We start from the raw sequence: 24,699 nt of genomic DNA on the forward strand, positions 1-24,699 counted from the left end.
CTGGGTGTTCAGGTCCATTGTTCCCTGAAGGTGGCAACGCAGGTCAATAGGGTGGTCAAGAAGGCATATGGCATGCTTTCCTTCAGCAGACGGGCTATTGAGTACAAGAGTTGGCAGGTCATGTTGCAGTTGTATAGGACTTTGGTTTGGCCACATTTGGAGTACTGTGTGCAGTTCTGGTCGCCACATTACCAAAAGGATGTGGATGCTTTGGACAGGGTGCAGAGGAGGTTCACCAGGATGTTGCCTGGTATGGAGGGTGCTAGCTATGAAGAGAGGTTGAGTAGATTAGGATTATTTACATTAGAAAGTCGGAGATTGAGGGGGTACCTGATTGAGGTCTACAAAATCATGAGGAGTATAGACAGGGTGGATAGCAAAAAGCTTCTTCCCAGAGTGGGGGACTCAATTACTCAGGGTCATGAGTTCAAAGTGAGAGGAGGAAAGTTTAAGGGACATTTGCGAGGAAAGTTCTTTACACAGAGGGTGGTGGGTGCCTAGAACGTGTTGCCAGCGGAGGTGGTAGACGCAGACACGTTAGGGTCTTTTAAGATATATTTGGACAGGTACATGGATGGGCGGGGAGCAAATGGACACAGACCGTTAGAAAATAGATGACAGGTTAGACAGAGGATCTTGATCAGCGCAGGCTTGGAGAGCCGAAGGGCCTGTTCCTGTGCTGTAGGTTTCTTATTACCCAGTTACTAAAGCCCCCTTTAGACTTCTTAACCAAATATCTCTCCTAGCTTCTCAACATCACGGTGCATGTGGTACACTAACTATGATATCATCAGAGACTTCCACAGTAAAAGTATCATTTTATTAGTATAATGATTGATATAAAATAAGACTGAACTGCTATCTTTGCTCTCTGTCACTATATGCGTGTTGTTGAATGTGAGATCTTATCACACAAAGTGCACTGTGTGTTATTTCTCACTGGAAATTGATAACATCTCATTTCAGACCCACTGCTATGACAATGTGACTGGTGAATACAACGTAACCTTAGCAACCAGTAGGTTTCACTTAACACCGACCAGCATGCAGTCACTTAGCTGAAATGTCAGTATAACGGAGTGAAATAACACCAACCAGCGCTCTTACTCAGATTTCTATTCAAAGCTTGAGACAAAAGCTAGGTGTGCTCAACCCCAGGCTGTTAATCACTTGATACAACAGCTCAGGGACATTTACATTCAGGCTCATAGCTGTGTTTGGGTCTGCAATTAGTGCCCCTGTTTTGTAGCGTCATCACTTCAAAGATATATCTTGGTCAAAACTTCAGAGAAAATAAACACATCATCTTCTTGTTCAAACAAATACCTTAAATCAAATCCCCTAAGAACCTCGTATGTCTCAATAGGATCTCATTTCATTTTTCCAAATTCCAATGAGTACAGGTCCAACCTATTTAACCGCTCCTCATAAGACACTCTCTCTATCTGCAGGATCAACATAAGGAGTCTTCTTTGGACTACCTTCAACATCAGAATATCTCTCCTTTGATAAGTGTTCTAAACGGTTCACATAATTCCAACTGTGGTCTGACGAGTGCCTTGTATGGTTTTAGCAAAGCCTCCCTATATTTATAGTCCCATCCCTTTGAAATAAAGGCCAACTTTCCATTTACATCCAATATTACCTTCTGAATTTGGATGTCAGCTTTTGGTGATTCATGCATGAGGAATCCTAAATTGCGCTTTTTTAAAAAACTTTCTGAAATTTTTCCCCACTTAAATAATACTCAGCTCCTCTATGTTTCTTGTCAAAGTGCACAACTTCACATTTTCCTACATTATAAACCATCTGCTAATTTTATCCCCTTTTACTTAACCTGTCTATACCCTTCTGCAGATGCGTTGTGTCATTCTCAGCATTTGCCTTCTTATGTATTTTTGTGCTCTTTGTAAGTTGGATTGCTGTATTAAATCAAGTGAATCTATGTATATTTTAAGCATACTGCCAAGAGTTCGAAGGTTCAAGTTCATTAATATCCTACAAGAATAACAGCTCAATCTCTGGGATTGGACTTCAAAGGCAGACAATGTGACTGTGAGGTGAAAGCGTTCTTTTACAAGCCTCACGTTCACACAAGCTTTCTCACCTTTTTAATTCGCAAAACATTAGAAAGGATGTGAAAACATCAGAGACAGTGTACTTGAGATTTATGTGAACAGTTCCAGGGATGAGGAATGTCAGTTATGAAGATAGAGAACGGTCCCAGCTTCTTCAATCTAAGAGGAAGGTTTTGAGATCTGAATATAGTTTTCAAAAGCATAAAATGTACAGGCAGAGTAAATGGGGATAAAATGTTCCTACTCATGAAAGAATCAAGAACATGAGGGCGGGGATTTAAAGTAATTCACATAAAAAGGAAAAGTTATATAAGGAACATGTTTTTAATTCACGAAGTCATGAGGGTCTGGAATGTGCTGTCTGAGTGTAGGGGGGAGGCAGGTTCATTCAAGATTTCAAAAGGGAGACAGATGGTTATTTCAAAAGGAACAATTCATAGGATAACAAGGCAGCGGTAGGAGAATAGTACTGTGATTTACTCACTCAAAGACAATTTAGACATGATAGGCCGAATGTCTTCCTTCTGCTTTTAACACTCCTGTGATTCTGTGAAAATAATTTCATGGAATAATGATTTTGCGGATTTGGGCAAAGGTTGTGATCTCAATATATGGCATGACATATTACGAGTTTAACTAATAGAGAAGCAAGGCATCAAATTATACTACTGTAGAAATGTTTCAGGTGGCTTCATAGAATGCTAAAAACTATTTAATATGGGAGACCAACAGCAACATGAGACCAATAAGATACCATCTGTCAGATCATACAATTCAATTTTGCTATTTGTTTTTAAAAACGGCCTCTGTTTGGCTCTCAGGAAATTATGAAGGGAGTAAGCCAAGTGTGAGACAACATCATTTACACAGAACTAAATAAGCACAATGAGTAGGAAAAAGGCTTTTTGTTGCTGAATAATCTGGCATCTATCAAACAAGAGCTCAACAAAAGAGACAGTGAGCTTCATGGTGAGCGTAGCAAACATATGAGATTAAGATGGGCAACTCCAAATACTTGCTTATCCATTCTGGTTTTAATATTGTTACTGGTATGGATAGGCTGATTTTAATAATGGTCACCATAGTTCTCGGTCCTTTCAAAACTTCAGAATCTTTAATTGTTTGCTTACACGATGAATTAACTTCCCTCATTACTATTTCATTTCCTTGTGTTTATTTCAGTTCCGTTATGTCCCCATTGTCCCTGGTTAATTCTGGAACACACTGACATTAATATTCTACATGAGTCAGGCGTGGAGACAATGGATTGAAATGGCATTCCTCTGTACCATAGTCTCAGATATTCCTCAGGGTAGTGCTCTCAGTCGAATCATCTTCAGCCGCTTCATCCATGAACTTCCATCCATCATATGGTCAGAAAGTAGAGATGTTCATCAATGATTGCACAGCGCTCAAATGCAACAAGATGTGGACAATATCCAGGCTTGATTTAAAAAGTAACATTTGCAACACACATGTTTCAGGCAAAACCACTTCCAATAAGAGACAAGCTAACCATTGTCCTTTGACATTCAATGGCATTGCCATAAGTAAACCTCCCAGCATAAAGATCATGGAACATAGAATTTTATAGCACAGTACAGGCCCTTCGGCCCTCGATGTTGTGCCGACCTGTCATACCGATCTCAAGCCCATCTAACCTACACTATTCCATGTACATCCATATGCTTATCCAATGATGACTTAAATGTACTTAATGTTGGCAAATCTACTACCGTTGCAGGCAAGGTGTTCCATTCCCTCACTACTCTCTGAGTAAAGAAACTACCTCTGACATCTGTCCTATATCTTTCACCCCTCAATTTAAAGCTGTGCCCCCTCGTGCTCGCCGTCACCATCCGAGGAAAAAGGCTCTCCCTATCCACCCTATCTAACCCTCATTATTTTATATGTTTCAATTAAGTCACCTCTCAACCTTCTTCTCTCTAATGAAGACAGCCTCAAGTCCCTCAGCCTTTCCTCATAAGACCTTCCCTCCATACCAGGCAACATCCTAGTAATTCTCCTCTGCACCCTTTCCAAAGCTTCCACATCCTTCTTATAATGCAGTGACCAGAACTGTACACAATACTCCAAGTGCGGGCGCACCAGAGTTTTGTACAGCTGCAGCATAATCTCATGGTTCCGGAACTCGATCCCTCTATTAATAAAAGCTAAAACACTGTATGCCTTCTTAACAGCCCTGTCAACCTTGGTGGCAATTTTCAAGGAGCTGTGTACGTGGACACCGAGATCTCTCTGCTCATCTACACTACTAAAAATCTTACCATTAGCCCAGTACTTCGTATTCTGGTTACTCCTACCAAAGTGCATCACCTCACACTTGTCTGCATTAAACTCCATTTGCCACCTCTCAGCCTTGCTCTGCAGCTTATCTATGTCTCTCTGCAACCTACAGCATCCTTCATCACTATCCACAACTCCACTGACCTTAGCGTCGTCTGCAAATTTACTAACCCATCCTTCTACGCCCTCATCCAGGCTCATTTATAAAAATGACAAACAGCAGTGGACCCAACACCGACCCTTGCGGTACACCACTAGTAACTGGTCTCCAGGATGAACATTTCCCATCAACTACCACCCTCTGTCTTCTTTCAGCAAGCCAATTTCTGATCCAAACTGCTATATCTCCCACAATTCCATTACTCCGCATTTTGTACAATAGCCTATTGTGGGGAACCTTGTTGAACGCCTTGCTGAAATCCATATACACCACATCAACCGGTTTACTCTCATCTACCTGTTTAGTCACCTTCTCAAAGAACTCAATAAGGTTTGTGAGGCACGACCTACCCTTCACAAAACTGTGCTGACTATCCCTAATCAAATCATTCTTTTCTAGATGATTATAAATCCTATCTCTTATAACCTTTTCCAACACTTTACCAACAACCGAAGTAAGGCTCACTGGTCTATAATTACCAGGATTGTCTCTACTCAGCTTCTTGAACAGGGGAACCACATTTGCTGTCCTCCAGTCGTCTGGCACTCTTCCTGTAGACAATGACGAGTTAAAGATTAATGTCAAAGGCTCGGCCATCTCCTCCCTGGCTTCCCAGGGGATCCGAGGATAAATCCCATCTGGCCCAGGGGTCTTATCTATCTTCACACACTGTAGGATTTCTAATACCTCTTCCTTGTGAACCTCAATCCCAACTAGTCTAGTAGCCCGTGATAATGGGAACTGCAGATGCTGGAGAATCCAAGACAACAAAGTGTGGAGCTGGGTGAACACAGCAGGCCAAGTAGCATCTCAGGAGCACAAAAGCTGACGTTTCAGACCTCGACCCTTCATCAGGCAAGTCGAGTAGCCTGTATCTCAGTATTGTCCTCAACAACATTGTCGTTTTCTCAGGTGAATACTGTCGAAAAATATTCATTTAGTACTTCCCCTATCTCTTCCGACTCCACACACAACTTCCCACTACTATCCTTGATTGGCCCTAATTTTACTATCGTCATTCTCTTATTCCTTAAATACCTATAGAAAGCCTTAGGGTTTACCCTGATCCTATCTGCCAACAACTTCTCATGTCTCCTCCTGGCTCTTCTGAGCTCTCTCTTTAGGTCTTTCCTGGCTACCTTCTAACCCTCAAGCGCCCTAACTGAGCCTTCACATCTCATCCTAACATAAACCTTCTTCTTCCTCTTGACCAGAGATTCTATTTCCTTCGTAAACCACGGCTCCCGCGCTCTACAGCTTCCTCCCTGCCTGACAGGTACATACTTATCTAGGACACACAGGGGCTTTTCCTTGAATAAGCTCCACATTTTTAATGTGCCCATCCCCTGCAGTTCCCTTCCCCATCATCTGCTCCCTAAATCTTGCCTAAACTCATCGTAATTGCCTTTCCCCCAGCTATAACTCTTGCCCAGTGGTATACACCTGTCCCTTTTCATCACTAAAGTAAACATAACAGAATTGTGATTGCTCTCACCAAAGTGCTCACCTCCTTCCAAATCTAACACCTGGCCAGCCTGACCTAGTACCAAATCTAATGTGGTTTCGCCCCTTGTTGGCCTGTCTACGTACTGTGTCAGGAAGCCCTCCTGCACACACTGGACAAAAACTGACCCATCTATAGTACTCGAACTATAGTGTTTCCAGTCAATATTTATAAAGTTGAAGTCCCCCATGATAACTACCTGGAACTATTTGGAGGCCTACAGAAAACTCCCAACAGGGTCACCTCTCCTTTCCTGTTTCTAACCTCAGCCCATACTACCTCAGTTGACAAGTCCGCAATCATCCTTTCTGCAACTGTAATACTGTCCTTGGCCAACAATGCCACACCTCCCCCTCTTTTACCATCTTCTCTGTTCTTAGTGAAATATCTAAATCCTGGAACCTGCAACAACCATTCCTGTCCCTGCTCTATCCATGTCTCCGAAATGGCCACAACATCGAAGTCCCAGGTACTAACCCATGCTGCAAGTTCACTCACCTTATTCCGGACGCTCCTGGCATTGAAGTAGACACACTTCAAACCAACTTCTTGCTTGCCGGTGCCATCTTGCATCCCTGAAACTTTATTTCGGACCACCCTACTCTCAACCTTTTCTGTACTCGAACTATAATTTTGGTTCCCATCCCCCTGCTGAATTAGTTTAAATGCACCCGAATAGCCTTAGCGAATTTCCCCCCCGAGGATATCGGTACCCCTCTGGTTCAGGTGAAGACCATCTTGCTTGTAGAGGTCCCACCTACCCCAGAAAGAGCCCCAATTATCCAAAATCCAAAGCCCTCCCTCCTGCACCATCCCTGTAGCCACGTGTTCAACTCCTCTCTCTCCCTATCCCTCGCCTCACTAGCACATGGCATTCCTCGCCTCACTAGCACATGGCATTCCTCGCCTCACTAGCACATGGCAGATCCTGGGGGTATTATTGCACAAAATTGAACTGGGCCTGTCACATAAATACTGTGGTTACAAAAGCAAGTTAGTGATTAGGAATGTTGTTGTGATTAACTCACATCCTGACTCACCAAAGCATATCCGCCATCTACGAGGCAGCAACTCCGACAACACGCAAGAAGCTCAACACCATCCAAGATAAAGCAGTGGCTTGGTTGGCACCACATCCATTCTTCCATCACCAATATCAGTAGCATCTGCAAGTGTACCATCTCCGAGTTGCAATTCAGATATTCACCAAGGCTCCTTAGAAAGACCTTCCAAACCCACCACCATCCATGGAATCAAGGGCTACAGATAGATGTGAACACAGCCACCTACAAGTTTCCCTCCAAGCCACATAGCATTCTGATTTGGAAATATATCACTGTACCTTCACTGTCACTGGGTCAAAATCCTGGAGTTCCCTCCCTATCGAATTCTAAGTGCCCCGACACCCAAAGAATTGAAGTGGTTTAACAAGGCAACTCCAAGGCAATTAGGTTTGGACAATAAATGCTGACCCAGCCAGCGATGCCCATTTCCTAAGAATAAATAAAAAGTATGCTGCTAGCTATTCGAAACACCTCCTTGGATAATGACTACCATACAGTGTTTGATAACATCCAACCATCTGAGAGCAGAAACTGCAGAAATAGGAACACATAACATTCTGGCAGCTCTCAGCAGAGTAACTGCAAGAAGGATGTATCCCCCAGTTAGAGGAGTTTCTGGAAACAGGGGCACAGCTTTTGAATAAGAGAGAGAAAAATTGAGGACTGTGATGAGGAGCAATTTCTTCACTCCAATGGTGGTGAATCTGTGGAACAGCTTAATCCGGAGGCTATGATTCTCAATTACTGAGTATGCTGAAGACTGGGATTAATAGATTTCTGATTTTTACAGATATCAAAAGGTATGTGGATTATGTGGGAAAATTGTGATGAAGTTAAAAATCAATTTTGTTGAACTGAATGGTGGGCTAGGCTTCCACAGATGAATAGCCCATTCTATTTCCAATTTCCTAAATTGCTTTAATCCTCATCTTTTGAATATTGATGTATGCCTATCTCAAGTACCTTTTGTAACTCCAGCACGTGTTCTAACCAAACTGTGAACCAGACTTACTGTGTCTGGAAGACAAGGGAAGTATGAAATAAGGGAAGTTACTGTCAAATAGCCACTTCCTTCTCCTGCACAGAGGATTGAAATTAGTTCCTATCCAGAAGCAGTTGTTCAAACATACACCAGAATGAGGGAACACAGAGGGCAACTCAATCACCCTTAAAATGCAATTGACTTTAAAAAGACATATGTCAAAATTATCTCATTATAGACTTGCAGATTTAACAGGTCCATGTCCGGTCAGAATGACAGTGGCAGGAGTGTACAAAGCTGTAAATGGGCAGCGAACAATTTTTCCTCCGTCTGTAGGGAAATGTCTCAGTGAGTTGATTCTCAGGGGCCCCAATGCTAAATTAACTCCAAGTGGAGCTTTGAGGAGGCCCCTATGTCACATGATATGTTTACAATTGTAATCTATATCAAAGTAAAAGTTAAAGCTATGGCGCAGTAAAAGGTCTTTATTTTTCAATTTATTTATGCCTTACAATGGCCTGATGTTGTATTGTAAAACACAAGGACACATTTGGGGACTCAATTTGGATATACCCAGTAATCGTTTTCTGCTCAGCATTCTGCCTTTGGACAAGTACAAAACAGTTCACATGCTGTCAAAGCAGTTAAATAGAGTCATTGAGATTTATAGCACAGAAAGAATCCCTTTGGTCCATCGAGCCTGTGCCAGTCAAAAACAATTACCTATTCGAAATACAGCGCCCAGCACTTGGCCCATCACCTCAGAACGACAGAACTATAGAAATGATACACACAGAAGGGCGCCATTCGGTCCATCTTGTCCATGGTGACCTAAAGACACCCAGATGCCCTTTCTAATCTCTCCTTGCTGCACATGGCCCATAGACCTGCTGCTTACAGCATTTAAGGTGCTGATCCAGGTTCTTTTTGGAAGATTTTAGGGTCTCTGCCTCCACCACCAACTCAGGCTGTGAATTCTAGACACCACCACTCTGTGCGTAAGAACGATTTTCTTCACATGCCCCCTAACCCTTCTGCCACTTCACTTGAATCAATGACCCCTAGTTTTTGAATTCTCTGCCATGGGAAACAGGTTCCTCCTGTCTACTCTATCTCTGCTTCTCACAATTTTGTTTACCTCAGTCATGTCATTCCATAGACTTTTCTGTGCCAAAGAAAACAACACCAACCTCTCCAATCTCTCTTCGTAGCTATAATTTTCCAGTCACGGTAACATTTCAATAAATCTTCCTTGCACTTTCTCCAGAGCAATTATGTCATTCCTGTAATATGATAACCAAAACTGCACACAATACTCTAGCTATGGCCCCATCAGGGGTCTCTTGTACACCTCGGCATCACAATTGCACATCTAAATACATATTTTTCCTTGTAATTGTGCTAAGATACAAAGTCTTGGTCCATCATCATGGCTGCAGCTAGAGAAACGGAGTGGGGTGGGGAAATGAGGATGAGAGCGTAGGCACTCTTCAAACTCTTCACAGTCATTGGGATTCTCTGTTGAAGAATGTGTGGTAGCAGTGGTGCCTCATCTGTCAGTTGTTTTGTACATTGTACAGTATCAACTAACTTGGTGCACATTTCCATGGTTGCTTCTGTTGGAGTGTCCATGCCAGCCTCCTGCAGGTGATTGAGTCAGTGTAGCTTACATCTTCTGATTCTTCCTCAATCTTCATGTCATGCATAGTCAAAGCCTATTGGAACTCAGAAACAGTTGGTGATTGTGGCTTCTGTCACCATCTTCTATGCTTCTTTCCCTTGGCCTCAATAATAGCTGAGTTGATTTCCTGCTTCTTATTAATGCCTCTGATAACCAGGAGTTTAACTGCAGATTGTAGTTGATCTTTAGGTTTCTGGTCACCTTTCATTGGCTGGAGTTTCACCAAGATTTCAGGAGATTGTTTGACGGTTTTGAGGTCAATGATGTCCAGTCATGTGGGGCAGTTGCCTGTAATGACGATAATCTTCATTTTCTTCCATTGATACATTTTCTGTACTTTCTTGAACCATGATGCAAAAATGCTGATGTCACCCTAGTGGTTTGATCAGCTTCATGTTGCATGGGTAATGGCTTGATGTTTGCAAAATAATCTGACTTGAATTTTCATAAGTAGCAGCAGCTTTTCAGCACCATCGAAGTTCTTGTTGCCCTCTCTGGAGAGAAATCCTCATGTCAACCTGTCCCCAAACATTTGCCTTCAATTTCAGAATGGTTGACAAACTCACTGATGGTACCTCCAACTCCTTGACAATGTTTGCTATGCTCTTCACCCTGAATTCTTTGAGGACGTGACAAAGTTGATTGATGAGGGAAAGGCTGTAGATGTCATATACATGGATTTCAGTAAGGCGTTTGATAAGGTTCCCCATGGCAGGCTGATGGAGAAAGTGAAGTCGCATGGGGTCCAGGGTGTGGTAGCTAGATGAATAGAGAACTGGCGAGGCAACAGCAGACAGGGTGGAGTGGTGGAAGGGAGTTTCTAAAATTGAAGACCTGTGACCAGTGGTGTGCCACAGGGATCTGTGCTGGGACCACTGTTGTTTGTAATATTTGTAAATGATTTGGAGGAAAGTGCAGGTGGTCTGATCAGCAAGTTTGCAAATGGCACTAACATTGGTGGAGTAGCAGATTGTGAAGGGGACTGTCAGAGATTACAGCAGAATATAGATAGACTGGAGAGTTGGGCAGATAAATGGCAGATGGAGTTCAATCCAGGCAAATGTGAGGTGATACATTTTGGAAGATCCAATTCAAGAGCAAACTATACAGTAAATGGAAAAGTCCTGGGGAAAATTGATGTACAGAGAGATCTGGGTGTTCAGGTCCATTGTTCCCGGAAGGTGGCAACACCGGTCAATAGGGTGGTCAAGGCGGCATACAGCATGCTTTCCTTCATCGACTGGGGTATTGAGTACAAGAGTTGGCAGGTCATGTTGCAGTTGTATAAGACTTTGGTTCGGCCACATTTAGAGTAGTGTGTACAGTTCTGTTCGCCACATTACCAAAAGGATGTGGATGCTTTGGAGAGGGTGCAGAGGAGGTTCACCAGGATGTTGCCTGGTATGGAGGGTGCTAGCTATGAAGAAAGTTTGCATAGATTAGGATTATTTTCATTAGAAAGACGGAGATTGAGGGGGGGACCTGATTGAGGTCTACAAAATCATGAAGGGTATAGACAAGGTGGATAGTAAGAAGCTTTTTCCCAGAGTGGGGGACTCAATTACTACGGGTGATGAGTTCAAAGTGAGAGGAGGAAAGTTTAAGGGAGATACGTGCAGAAAGTTCTTTACACAGATGTTGGTGGGTGCCTGGAACGCGTTGCCAGCGGAGGCGGTAGATGTAGACACGTTAGGGTCTTTTAAGAGGTATCTGGGCAGGTACATGGATGGGCAGGGAGCAAAGGGATACAGACCCTTAGAATATATATGATCAGCTTAGACAGAGGATCTTGGTCGGCGCAGGCTTGGAGGGCCAAAGGGCCTGCTCCTGTGCTGTAATTTTCTTTGTTCATTGATCTTTGATGTAAGGTGATGAGTGTCACAGGGCGTGTAGTATCTTCCTGGTGTTGTTTGTGTAAGCATTTTCTGACCGAGTTTTTTGGGTATCCCTTATGTTTGAAAACCTTCATTTTCATCAATGGATATCCAAAACAAAAACCTGGATCAGAACTGGCCTCAAAAAGACACGACCAATACACATTCATTTCTATCCACATGGATAAGGAGAACCGCCAATTCGACTGGGACAACACCAGAATCCTGGGACAAGCAAAGCAGAGGCAGGTACGGGAATTCCTAGAAGCCTGGTGCTCCAAGAAGAAAGCCATCAACAAACATAGAGCTTGACCCCATCTATGCTCCACCATGAAGGAAAACTGGAAATGAAGCAACCTAGCTCAACAGACTCCAGGGTTTAAATACCAGGCAGAAAAACATACCAGCGCTTCATCGGAGGCTGTACTGAGGATGTTACTCAGCAGGTTAATGAAATGTCTATGGAACAACAAACGAGCTCGGTGAGGCAACCAACCACAACACCTACAACCCGAGCTACAAGTTTACTCCAAAACCTTAGAAATGGTGATAGGGATCAGGAACTTCAGATTTCATGGATAGGCTGAAGAATTGAATTCATTTTTCTTCCAGAAAAGATAGTTAATTGGATTTTTATTGGGTAATGATAGGGTAAATAAGGAGAAACATTTCCATTTGAAGATGGCAGAGGCAGAGGGCACAGTTTGACAAACGAATCAAAGAGAACTTGGGAATATATGACAACAGGCTGAGTGGCTAATACCTGGAATACAAATAGAATTCTTTGAAAAGGCTACAGAAGGGAAATGGATAAATGTTCAAATAGAAAAGATTTCCAGGACAATCAGGAAAGAGTAGGAATGAGATATTAATTGGATAGCTTTATCAATGGACTAGCACAAGCTTAATGGGACAAATGGCCTCCTGTTTGCTACCATTTCTGTGATTTGGAGCTTTCCTCTTCATCTTTTCATTGGCATACTCATCCAGTCAGAGCACACCATCCCTTGCAACACCATCACATTGGGTTATTCCAAATGAGACAAGCTATTGTAGTGGCGAAAATGACAACACCTTCCACCCAGAACTTTATCAAGTTTCGCCTGATGACCTCTAGGATTAATCTCTTGCCTGTAGTAGCACATTGATATAGGGTTAATAGATCCATGCCTCATTCCTAAACTGAAACCAGTGCAGGTCACGAACAATACATAAAGCCCATTAACAATGGTAGCTCCGCACGCAGATGTTCACCTGTCTGTCCCATTCATTCAACACTGTTTCCATTCAAAAAATAACTCATTTATTTCATAAACATTTCTGTCTTTCTTTACGGGTGCAACTGTGGCCAGGATTAAGACCACGAGCCTCAACAGCCCCATGAACTCAGCCAGTGAGACTGATCAATTGGTATGGGTATCATTATCAGGATCTGGCCAAATATCTGAACACTAAAATCGGGTGGCATTGTCACAGTTGGGAGCTTCCCCTCCCAAGCCCTGGGACAGCCATTGCTACTCAAATACCTGGAATATGTGTGCTCATTCAGTTCATACAGGAATCAACTTTCAGGTTTGTATCGCTTATGGCGACATCACGACGAAGGATGTTGTAGGTTGCAGAGAGACATAGATAAGCTGCAGAGCTGGGCTGAGAGGTGGCAAATGGAGTTTAATGCAGACAAGTGTGAGGTGATGCACTTTGGTAGGAGTAACCAGAAGGCAAAGTACAGGGCTAATGCTAAGATTCTTAGTAGTGTAGATGAGCAGAGAGATCTCGGTGTCCATGTACACAGATCCTTGAAAGTTGCCACCCAGGTTGACAGGGCTGTTAAGAAGGCATACAGTGTTTTAGCTTTTATTAATAGAGGGATCAAGTTCTGGAACCAAGAGGTTATGTTGCAGCTGTACAAAACTCTGGTGCGGCCGCACTTGGAGTATTGCATACAGTTCTGGTCACCGCATTATAAGAAGGATGTGGAAGCTTTGGAAAGGGTGCAGAGGAGATTTACTAGGATGTTGCCTGGTATGGAGGGAAGGTCTTACGAGGAAAGGCTGAGGGACTTGAGGCTGTTTTTGTTAGAGAGAAGAAGGTTGAGAGGTGACTTAATTGAAACATATAAAATAATCAGAGGGTAAGATAGTGTGGATAGGGAGACCCTTTTTCCTAGGATGGTGACGGCGAGCACGAGGGGCTTTAAATTGTGGGGTGAAAGAAATAGGACAGATGTCAGAAGTAGTTTCTTTACTTAGAGAGTAGTAAGGGAATGGAATGCTTTGCCTGCAACAGTAGCAGATTCGTCAACGTTAGGTACATTTAAGTCGTCATTGGATAAGCATATGGACGTACATGGAATAGTGTAGGTTAGATGGGCTTCAGATCGGTATAACAGGTCGGCACAACATCGATGGCCGAAGGGCCTGTGCTGTGCTGTAATGTTCCATGTTCTATGTTCTATGAACTTATCCCTGAGTGAGGTGTTTCTTTCAGTAAAATTATCTTCTTCTTTCAGACAATCCCTGTACAACTGTCAACTCAGTTAAGACAAGGTAAGAATGAGAAATATTTGAGCTTTCCTCACAAAAGGAGAGGATAGGAAAAAAAAACAAACACAATGAAGTCAGCCTCGTTATGTGTGAGCTCTTGCACCTTCAAAAGTTTAAATAAAAACCAGACAGCTGTGATGTTTTTGTGCGTGCATGTGTCTTCATATGTGTGTGTATCTTTAAATGGGTTCAGGCATATGCTGTAATGTGTATAAGTGGGTGTATGCTCACATATGTTTGGGTGTGTGTGCACATACATGCGTGTGCACATTATTATGACTTGCCAGGGCAGTGCCCTAAAAGCCAAGACCTGCTACATCCCATGTCATCTCAAAAAGTTGAAGAACTTAAAGTGCATGTAGAATTCCCTAATTCACCAGGCTTTTACATCCAGATCAACAGAAGTCTTGGACCACATTTCTGTACTGAATAAGTACTACTATTTATTCCAAATAAATAAAATCTAACTACAGATGAATGATTATGAACTGTTGAAATGTAAGTCTACGAGGTAAAACTCGAACTGCCTTATAAACTCACCCTCTACACACAGGTGCTGGCTTTCTTTTCTTTATTCATTTTGCGGGATGTGGGCATCGCTGGCTGGCCAACATTGATTGCCCTATCCCTGATTGCCCCGTGAGAAGGTGGAGGCAAGCTGCATTCTTGAATTGCTGCATTCCATGTGCTGTGGGTTGACCCATAATGCCATTAGGGAGGAAATTCCAGGATTTTGACCCAGCGACACTTAAGGAAGGGCACTATATTTCCAAGTCAAGATGGTGAGTGGCTTGGAGGGGAACTTGCAGGTGGTGGTGTTTCCATGCATCTGCTGCCCTTGTCCTTCTATATGGAAGTGGTCATGGGTTTGGAAGGTGCTGTCAGAGGATCTTTGGTGAATTTCTACAGTGCTCTTGTAGATAGTACACACTGTTGCTACTGAGCATTGGTGATGGAGGGAGTGAATGCTTGTGGATGTGGTGCCTGTCAAGTGGGTTGCTTTGTCCTGGATGATGTCAAGTTTCTCGAGTGTTGTTGGGGCTGCACCCATCCAGATAAGTGGGGAGTATTCCATCACACTCCTTACTTGTGCCTTATGAATGGTGGACAGGCTTTTGTGAGTGAGGAGGTGAGTTACTCACTGCAGCATTCCTAGTCTCTACCTGGTATTGTAGCCACTGTGTTCATGTGGTGAGTCCAGTTGAGTTTCTGGTCAATGAATCCCCCCTTTATCAGCATTCTGGAGGTTATCAATGATGGTAATACCATTGAATGTCAAGAGGTGATGGTTAGGTTGTCTCTTGATGGTGGTCATAGCCTGGCATTTGTGTGGCATGATTGTTACTTGTCATTTGTCAGCCCAAGTCTGGATATTGTCCAGATCTTGTTGCATTTGAAAACAGACTGCTTTGTATCTGAGGAGTCGCAAATTGTGCAATGTTCAGCACCATCATCAGCGAACATCCTCACCTCTGACCTTAGGATGGAGTGAAGGTCATTGATGAAGCAGCTGAAGATGGTTGGGCTGAGGACACTACCCTGGGTAACTCCTGCAGAGATGCCCTGGAGCTGAGATGACTGACCTCCAACAATCACAACCATCTTGCTATGTGCCAGGTACGACTCTAACCACTGGAGAGTTTGCATCCTGACACCCATTGATTCCAGTTTTGCTCGGACTGCCACGCTCAGTCGAATGCAGCCTTGATGTCAAGGGCTGTCACTCTCACTTCACCGCTAGAATTTATAGGCTGACACAGACAGGGAAGAACATGTGTTGTGAGAGAAGAGGGAAGTATTGGGAAGCCAGTTCAGTGGTGCCTGTTCGCAGGATTTCTGAGATGAATCTTGTGCTGATTAGACACTGTTTCCTGATCATCCTTCTCCAGATACTTCTTTGAAGGAGGCACACACAGTGACTGGTTCAGAGTTGTAAAGGTCTTTGACTTATCAAGTAAAATTCACTGGAAAGTGGAAACAAACTGGTATCTTCAGGCAAGAATATTTTTTAAACCAGAGAGAAAAGAGAACTTCTGCCCTTACAGAAATCCAATTGCTCTGCCAAGACATTCACACTCACAAACCAGTCAGATATCTGAGAGCCAATCACATTGCTGTTGGCAAACAGAATGCCTTTTTCATCAGTAACTGATCACAAGTCGTATGTACACACGTGTGCGCGTCTGTGTGCGTGTGTGTCTGTGTCTGAGCATGTGTATGTGTGAGCCTGTTCCCTTACCCACAGACAGAATCAGAGAATCATTAAAAATAGCAACGGGAGTTGGACAAAGGAGTGGGTAAAGATCAGTCTGGGGGAATAGATGGCTGTGAATTGGGACTGTTAGTGGCTGATGATGGACAGTGTGTGGCAGCGAACATGCAATGACAAGACCTGATGTGTGGAGATGGGTAAAGCACTGAGAAAGGTGCATGGTCCCTAAAATTGTTGAATTCATCATTGAACCTGGAGAGCTGTAGGGCCCCCAAGCAGAAAATGAGACACTGTTCCTCCACCCTGTACCGAGCTTCACTGAGGCAGACCTGAGGCAGAGATGTTGGCCAGGGACCAGAGTGCTGTGTTGAAGTGTCAGGTTATGGGAAGCTGAGGGTCTTTCTTGTGGACAGAACATAGGTGTTCTTCAAAGTGGTCACTTAGCCTGCATTTCATTTTCTTAATGTACAGGAGGCCAAATTGTAAGCAGCAAATGCAGTAGGCTAGATTAAGTGAAGGCAGGTAAACAACTGCTTCATCTCGAGGTATGTTTGGGGCCTTGGATACTGAGGAGGGAGGAAATACATAGGCTGGTGTTGTGGGACAAGTTGTTGTGGGACTACGGGGGCTGGGGGCAAGGGGGGGTGGTGGGTAGGGTTTCGGGAGTGGAGGAACAGTGGACCAGAGTATCCCAGAGGGAACGGTTCATGTAAAAGGCTGACAAGGGAGGGCAGGGGAATGCCTGATGTTGGAGGTGGTGAAAATGGCAGCTGATGCTCCTCTAAATGTGGGCACTTGTGAGATGGTCAGTGAGGCCAAGGGTGACCCTTTTGTTATTGTGGGATGGAAGAGGGAATTTCTCACATGAGAAATCACCAAGGCCCTTTATATAGCAATTTCCAAACCCACAACCAGTATCATCCAGAAGGACGAGACCAGCTGATACATGGGAACACCATCACCTGTAACTTCCCCTCCAAGCGACTTGTCACCCTGACTTGGAAATATGTCGCCATTCCTTACTGTCACTGGGTCAAAATCCTGTAACTCCCTCCCTGCAGCACATAAACTGCAACAGTTCAAGAAGGCAGCTCACCATCACCCTCTCAAAGGCAACTAGAGACAGGCAATAAATGCTGGCCAGCCAATGGTGTGACATCCCAAAAATGATTTTAAAAATTTCATTGGAGGCAGCTCAGAGAATGTTCACTAGGAAAATGCCCAGTATGGTAGGATTGTCTAATGAGAAGAAGTTAAACAGTTTGGGAGTCTATTCACTGCAATTTAGAAGAATAAGAGATGACCTCATTGAAACATGTAAATTCTTATGGGGCTTGACAAGGTAAATGCTGAGAGGATGTTTGCCCTGTGGGAGAGTTGAGGACCAGAGGACACCGTTTTAGAATAAAGAGTCACCAATTTAAGAGAGAGAGGAGGAATCTCTTCTTTCGGAGGGTTGAGAATCTTTGGAACTCCATGCAACAGATTTTTTTTTAAGAACATTAGAACATCACAGCACAGTACAGGCCCTTCGGCCCTCGATGTTGTGCCGACCTGTCATACCGATCTCAAGCCCATCTAGCCTACACTATTCCATGTACATCCATATGCTTATCCAATGACGACTTAAATGTACTTAAAGTTGGCGAATCTACTACCGTTGCAGGCAAAGCGTTCCATTCCCTTACTACTCTCTGAGTAAAGAAACTACCTCTGACATCTGTCCTATATCTTTCACCCCTCAATTTAAAGCTATTTTTGGGTCAGAGTCTTTGTAAGACCTTGTACATTTACAACTGAGATAGATCAACTTTTGATCATTTGCAGAATTGAGGGTTATGGGGAATGGGCAGAAAAATGAACGTGAGGAATGTTGGATCAGCCATGATCCTACTGAATGATATAACAGGCTCAAGGGTCATAGAGCTTCCTCCTGTTCCAATTTCTTATGGTCTTATAGGCAAAATGGTCTACTTCTGCTTTTATGTTCTCTGTTTCTCTGAATTATAACAACATATCGGGAATAACTGTATAGTTTATGTACTTCAATAATCCCCAAATGATCCTGCAGTCCTGAAGAAGGGTAATATCTGAAACATTGACTGCTCCTTTCCTCCAAATGCTGCCTGCCTGAAGTTTTCTTCCAGCCTCCTCTTTGTCTACCTTGGATTTCAGCCTGCGCCAAAATGACCACTATATGACCATGAAAAACTCTAATTGCTGAAAGTGAGATTCATGTTTACAACACAGACTTGAACTCATTGGAATTCATACTATAGCTTGTCCAATTGGTTCAAATATGGTACAGCTCCCTAATTTCAGTTGGTACTTCATGATGATTTAGTTTTGAAGTGTCACTGTGTCCTAAACAGGTGAGAAATACAAAAAGCAAGTCAGGAAGCATCACTGCTTCCAGAAAGAAATAGACTTAAAGCTTTTCATAAAATCTTTTACAACCACAGAATGTTCCAAATAATGTGACATCACTTTTAGTATTTTTGAGTGTCAGCCCAGTGCTTAGGCTCCAGATATGCATGTTGTAAATCACCTGGATATTGGAAACAAAAGCATCATTTCCAAGGTTGCTAATGCCATAAAACAGAGTGGGACTGGGAGAGCTGTGAGGAGGATGTAAGGAGGCCTTCAGCTGATTTAGACAAGGTGAGTGAGTGGGCAAACACATGGTAGATGCAGTACAATGTGGCTAAAGTGAAGTTTTATATTTTCAAGTGAAAAACAGGAAGGTATGGTATTATTTAAGTGGTAACATATTGGGAAATGTGGACCTCCAAAGGGATCTGGGTGTCCTTGTAAACCACTTAAGTGAAAGTTGAGAGGCAGTGGACCAAGTATTTAAGAACGTAAAAGAAATGTTGATCTTTGTTGCAAAAGAGTATAGGTTCAGAAATAGGGATGTCTTACTGCAGTTATAGAGAGCCTTGGTGAGATTGTACCTAGAGTACTGTGTGCCGTTTTGGTCTCAATACCTAAGAAAGGATATGCTTGACATGCAGGAAGTCCAGCGAAGGTTCACTAGGCTGATACTAGGAATGGCAAGACTGTCCAATGAGGAAAGATTGGGATGACTGAGTCTGGATTCACTAGAGTTTAAAAGAATGACAGGATATCTGATTGAAACGTAAGAAGTTCTAACAGGGTTGAACAAGTTAGATGCAGAGAGGATGCTTTTAGTAGTTGGGAAGTCTGGAAACAGGGTAGACAGCCTCAGGGTTAATATTTAGGACTAAAATAGTGAAACTTTTTTGTCACTGAGAAAGTAGTGAATCTGTGCAATTCTTTAGCGCAGAAGGCTGTGAAAAGTGGGAATATGGCATTGCAATAGAGGATCTACACTGATCACACTGAATGGCAAAGCAGGTTTGAGAGGTTAAGTAGCCTGCTCCTGCTTCCAGTTTCTATGTTGAATTCCATGTAATAAGGTTGTCCATTAGCACACATAGATCCCACAAATAGTGGAATGATAATAACCAGACCATCTGTTTTGCTAATATTGATTGAGGGATAGATGGAAAAGATACTGCAAAGATCTTCGCTACTATTCTTTGAAATCATGTCATGGAATCTTAGAACAGAGAACATAGAACAGTACAGCACAGAACAGGCCCTTCAGCCCACGATGTTGTGCCGACCACTGATCCTCATGTATGCACCCTCAAATTTCTGTGACCATATGCATGTCCAGCAGTCTCTTAAATGTCCCCAATGACCTTGCTTCCACAACTGCTGCTGGCAACGCATTCCATGCTCTCACAACTCTCTGTGTAAAGAACCGGCCTCTGACAGCCCCTCCATACTTTCCTCCACCCAGCTTAAAACTATGACCCCTCATGTTAGCCATTTCTGCCCTGGGAAACAGTCTCTGGCTATTAACTCTATCTATGCCTCTCATTATCTTGTATACCTCAATTAGGTCCCCTCTCCTCCTCCTTTTCTCCAATGAAAAAAGTCCGAGCTCAGTCAACCTCTCTTCATAAGATAAGCCCTCCAGTCCAGGCAGCATCCTGGTAAACCTCCTCTGAACCCTCTCCAAAGCATCCACATCTTTCCTATAATACGGTGACCAGAACTGGACGCAGAATTCCAAGTGCGGTCTAACCAAAGTTTTATAGAGCTGCGACCAGATCTCACGACTCTTAAACTCAATCCCCCTGCTAATGAAAGCCAAAATACCATATGCTTTCTTAACAACCCTGTCCACTTGGGTGGCCATTTTAAGGGATCTATGTATCTGTACACCAAGATCCCTCTGTTCCTCCACACTGCCAAGAATCCTATCCTTAATCCTGTACTCAGCTTTCAAATTCGACCTTCCAAAATGCATCACCTCGCATTTATCCAGGTTGAACTCCATCTGCCACCTCTCAGCCCATCTCTGCATCCTGTCAATGTCCCGCTGCAGCCTACAACAACCCTCTATACTGTCAACGACACCTCCAACCTTCGTGTTGTCTGAAAACTTGCTGACCCATCCTTCAATCCCCTCATCCAAGTCATTAATAAAAATTACAAACAGTAGAGACCCAAGGACAGAGCCCTGTGGAACACCACTCACCACTGACTTCCAGGCAGAATATTTTCCTTCTACTACCACTCGCTGTCTTCTGTTGGCCAGCCAATTCTGTATCCAGACAGCTAAGTTCCCCTGTATCCCATTCCTCCTGACCTTCTGACTGAGCCTACCATGGGGAACCTTATCAAATGCCTTGCTGAAGTCCATATACACTACATCCACAGCTCGACCCTCATCAACTTTTCCAGTCACATCCTCAAAGAACTCAATAAGGTTTGTGAGGCATGACCTGCCCCTCACAAAGCTGTGTTGACTGCATTTAATCAAGCCATGCTCTTCCAGATGGTCATAAATCCTATCCTTCAGAATCCTTTCTAATACCTTGCAGAAAACAGACATGAGACTTACTGGTCTGAAATTGCCGGGGATTCCCTATTTCCTTTCTTGAAGAGAGGAATTACATTTGCCTCTCTCCAGTCCTCAGGTACGAGGATGCAAAGATCTTCGCAAGTGGCAAAGCAATTGCATTTCTTGTTTCCCAAAGCAGCCAAGGACAAATCTGGTCGGGGCCTGGAGACTTGTCAATCTTAATGTTTGACAAAATTTTCAGCACATCAGCTTCCTCTATCTCTATCCATTCCAGCATGCACACCTGCTCTTCAAAGGTTTCATTCACTACAAAGTTCATTTCTTTCGTAAAGACAGAAGCAAAAAACTCATTTAGGGCTTCCCCTACCTCCTCAGACTCCACACATAAGTTCCCTATGCTATCCCTGATCGGCCCTACTCTTTCTTTGACCATTCTCTTATTCCTCACTTAAGTGTAAAATGCCTTTGTGTTCTCCCTAATCCGTTCTGCCAAGCCTTTCTCGTGCCCCCTCCTGGCTCTCCTCAGACCATTTTTGAGCTCCTTCCTCGCCTGCCTGTAATCTTCTAGAGCTGAGCTTGACCCTAGCTTCCTCCACCTTATGTAAGCTACCTTCTTCCTTTTGATGAGAAGCTCCACCACTCTCGTCATCCACGGTTCCATTATCTTACCCCTTCTTGCCTGTTTCAGAGGGACATATTTATTCATCACTCGCAACAACTGTTCGTTAAACAGTCTCCACATGTCTATAGTGCCTTTACCATGGAACAATTGCTCCCAGTCCATGCTTCCTAACTCATGTCTAATCGCATCATAGTTTCCTCTTCCCCAATTAAATATCCTCCCATTTTGCCTAAACCTCTCCTTCTCCATAGCTAAGTAGAATGTGAGGCAGTTATGGTCACTATCACCAAAATGCTCTCCCACCACAAGATCTGTTACCTGCCCCGGCTCGTTTCCGAGCACCAAGTCTAGAATGGCCTCTCCCCTCGTCAGCCTGCCAACGTACTGAGTTAGGAAACCCTCCTGAACACACCTTACAAAAACAGCTCCATTCAATTCTTCTGCTCGATGGAGCTTCCAATCAATATTGGGAAAGTTAAAGTCACCCATTACAACAACCCTACTACGTCCGCGCTTTTCCAAAATCTGCCAACCTATGCTTTCTTCAATCTCCCTGCTGCTATTGGGGGGCCTGTAGTAAACCCCTAACGAGGTGACTACTCCCTTGCTATTCCTAATTTCCACCCATACTGACTCGGTAGGCAGATCTTCCTCGACAATGGAAGCTTCTGTAGCTGTGATACCCTCTCTGATTAGTAGTGCTACACGCCCTCCTCTTTTTCCCCCCTCCCTATTCTTTTTAAATGTTCTAAACCCTGGAACATCCAGCAACCATTCCTGCCCCTGAGAAACCCATGTCTCTGTTATGGCCACAACATCACAGCACCAGATACTGATCCATGCTCTAAGTTCATCACTTTTATTCCTGATACTCCTTGCGTTAAAGCAAACACACTTTAACTGATCCCTTGGTTCCTTCCCAGGAAAATCCTTCCCACTAGCTGGTCTATCTCTTGCTATTGCCTCACCTGCATCAACTCTCACCTCCGGTATACAGCTCAGGTTCCCACCCCCCTGCCATACTAGTTTAAACCCTCTCGAACTACTCGAGCAAACCTTCCACCCAGGACATTGGTCCCCTTCCAGTTCAGATGCAACCCGTCCTTCTTGTACAGGTCCCACCTTCCCCAGAAGGCATCCCAATTATCTACATATCTGAAGCCCTCCCTCCTACAGCTGCGCAGCCACGTGTTAAGCTGCGCCCGCTCCCTGTTCCTCGCCTCGCGATCTCGTGGCACCGGTAGTAAACTAGAGAACACTACTCTGTTTGTCCTGCTTTGTAGCTTCCATCCTAACTCCCTGAAATCACTTTTTATATCCTCAATCCTTTTTCTGGCTATATCATTTGTGCCAATATGTAACACGATTTCTGCCTGTTCGCCCTCCCCTTTTAGAACCTTATACACCCGATCGGAGACATCCCCGGACCCTGGCACCAGGGAGGCAACATACCTTCCGGGAATCCCGATCCTGACCACAAAATATCCTGTCGATTCCCCTAACTATCGAGTCCCCTACCACGAGTACTTTTCTATTCTGCCCCCTTCCCTTCTTTGCCACAGTGTCAGGCTCAGTGCCAGAGAACTGACTACTATGGCTTTCCTCTGGTAGGTCATCCCCCCCAGCAGTATCCAAAACAGTATACTTATTGCTGAGGGGAATGCCCACAGGGGATCTCTGCACTGTCTGTCTGTCCCCTTTCCTCCCCCTAACTGTAACCCATCTATCCTCGTCCTGAGCCTTAGGAGTGACCAACTCCCGATAACTCCTCTCAATTACCCCTCTGCCTCCCGAATGATCCGTAGTTCATCCAGCTCCAGCTCCATTTCCCTAACACGGTTTTCAAGGAGCTGGAGTTGGGTGCACTTCCCGCAGATGTAGCCAGCGGAGATGTGTGCCATGTCTCCCACCTGCCACATTATGCAGGAGGAGCAAGCAACTGCCCTAGCATCCATACCCCACTTATCTGAACACCCACACAGTACTAAAGTAGAAAGCTTAGTCAAAATTGCTATAAAATTAATAACACACTTATATTCAATAGAGAAAGTTTAGAATGAACCTTACCTTATTAACTAGGTTAGAGGAGGAGGGCGGGTGGGAGACACTACAGTTGTAGAGTCTCGGGTTTAGCCGCCTTCTGCATCAATCCAACAGAGCAAATTCCTCAATGTCTTGTCAGAAAGATAGCTACCATTCCAGATTATGTCAGATTCTGGAGTGGGATTGAACCCACATTTCAGAGATTTTCACTGGCAAATGTGCGGAGATGGACTCTTTACGTTCTTTCATGGAAATGGGCATTCTGGCCAGGCCAGCATTTATTGCACACCCCTAACTGCCCTAAATGAGAAGACATGGTGATCTGCTCTCTGGACTGCTGCAGGTCTTAGATTATCGATATATCCACGATGTGGTTCGGGAGGGAGTTCCAGGATTGTGGCACAGCAACATTGTATGAAGAAACATATTATAGACATATTTCCAAGTCATGATTGAGAGTGGCTTGGAGGGGAACTTGTAGGTCATGGTTTTCCATGTAACTACTGACCTTCTCCTTGATTGTTGGAGTGTGTCAGCATCAGGTTTAAATTGTCATGCTCTTCACAGTCCAACAATCTCAATGTTCACTATCTTTATCAGGTGTTATAGCCACTTGCTTAATGTACTGGTGAACAGATGTTCCTGCTACATTCAGCATGTTCAGAATTATCTGAAGTAAGATGAGTTTTTAAAGAAGGAGCTGGAGGAGCACTCAAACAAATTACT

General features: G+C 43.8%; 1 protein-coding gene across 3 annotated transcripts in view; it reads right to left on the bottom strand.

The window, feature by feature from the left end:
* The window catches only part of arap3 (ArfGAP with RhoGAP domain, ankyrin repeat and PH domain 3), a 350,166-nt gene that overhangs the window by 231,670 nt on the left and 93,797 nt on the right, over nt 1-24,699 (bottom strand). The window contains exon 2 of one of the 3 annotated variants that reach the window (XM_059650535.1): nt 2,563-2,625. The exons of the other annotated variants lie outside the window; for them this stretch is intronic. The gene's annotated coding sequence lies outside the window, so the exon portion shown is untranslated. The remainder of the gene's footprint in view (nt 1-2,562; nt 2,626-24,699) is intronic. 3 annotated transcript variants of the gene reach the window in all.

The sequence above is a fragment of the Stegostoma tigrinum genome, chromosome 13 (assembly GCF_030684315.1).
Source record: "Stegostoma tigrinum isolate sSteTig4 chromosome 13, sSteTig4.hap1, whole genome shotgun sequence".
Classification (NCBI taxonomy): Eukaryota; Metazoa; Chordata; class Chondrichthyes; order Orectolobiformes; family Stegostomatidae; genus Stegostoma; species Stegostoma tigrinum.